Consider the following 1,738-nt stretch of genomic DNA (forward strand, 5'->3'; position numbering starts at 1 on the left):
CATTGGCGCGATCATGAAGGACAGCGCATTTGGAAGTCAAAGTTTGATTTAGTTGAAAAATAATGGCACTGTGCCACTCGTCATTGAAAATAATGGTCTTGCCCCTGCACAAAGTCGTACTTGAACATTCAGTATTAAAGGTCTGTTCTCTTTAACATTGCACCTGAAATTCAACGCAGAATCTGGGAGTCAATTTGCTCCTACAAGAAGAGAAATTTCCAAATGTTTTTCATGTGTTGCCCGAGCTTCTTCATGCACACAAAAGCACACATTGGCACATTCTTATACATTTGGGATGTGGTGTAAAATTCTCATGGGCTGTATATACAGTATATACACATGAAAAAAACACTACAGATGAAATATTGCCCTTCAAGAAGAAGGCAGAATACCTCCCACCTCCGCTCCAAGCCACATCTCTCTCTCTACACACACACACACACACACACACACACACACACACACACACACACACACACACACACACACACACACACACAAGCTTTGAGCTGGCCACTTGCTGATTGGACACAGGCAGGGGTTTGCAAACAGAACTGCTAGTGACGGGAACTACACTGAGCGAGAGAGATGAGAAGAGCCCCTGCAGTGCTGAGGATTGGGCCACAGTCCTTCATGCTCTCCACATCAGAAAAACAAGACAAACGGGGAATGGAGACAGACAGCAAACGTCTTCATACACACATACAGAAATTCTGTCAATGGCCTTGAGGCTGGTCACGTGAGTTTGGGGGTTTATGAATGTTCAGGTGGTATGGGAGAAAGAAAGAAAGGAACATGGATCGCTGACCCCCAATATCCCATTCCGTTCAAATGGGGTTGCTATTTCCCCGACTGATCTATGCCATCTGGCTGCGGATCTAAATTTTGGCACCCCATCCATGTAGAATGCAACGCACGGCACGGCTCGCAGTGAAATGAAGGGAAAATGAAAATGAAATGAGCTGAGCTTCTCTCCTGATCCTGGTCTCAGCTCTGTCCTCTGCTCAATCTCATCACCCCCCCCCTTCCTCCCCTCCTTCCCCTCTGTATCATCATCCTCCTCCTCCATCCTCTCATCCCCCCTTTCCCCCGTCTCCCTCCTCCTCCTCCTACTCTTCCTCCCCTCCCTCCGCCACCCCTGGGTAATCAGTGTGCTCTCTCATTCCGTGGCACACGGAGACACATTGATCTGGCAGTGCGCACTAACGCTCATGAACACACACACACACACACACACACACACACATTGATCTGGCCCGCAGGTCAAGTTCAATAGGAACAGCCAAGCGGCCCTTTTTTTTTTTTTTTTTTTACAGACTGGCTCTGCGGTATACTGCAAGGAGCTCTCATTCTCTCACACACACACACACACACACACACACACACACACACACACACACACACACACACACACACACACACACACACACACACACACACACACACACACACACACACACACACACACACACACACACACACACACACACACTCTCCCTTCCTTTCTTATCTATTAACACACACAGACTCTGGCACCTGGTTTTGACAATAAATGTACTCTATTTAAAATGAAATCACATATAGTATAGCTGCATGGTTAAATGGCAATCCCAAGCATTTATCGGCTTCAATGTTTTCTCCTTGAGTGACAAATGAGTCTAAGAAAGTATATTTTTTGTATAAATCAAATTCAAGGTTAAAGGTTAAAGTGTTAGGTTAATGCTTTCATTTATGTTTT

Source organism: Eleginops maclovinus, chromosome 15 (assembly GCF_036324505.1).
Source record: "Eleginops maclovinus isolate JMC-PN-2008 ecotype Puerto Natales chromosome 15, JC_Emac_rtc_rv5, whole genome shotgun sequence".
NCBI lineage: Eukaryota > Metazoa > Chordata > Actinopteri > Perciformes > Eleginopidae > Eleginops > Eleginops maclovinus.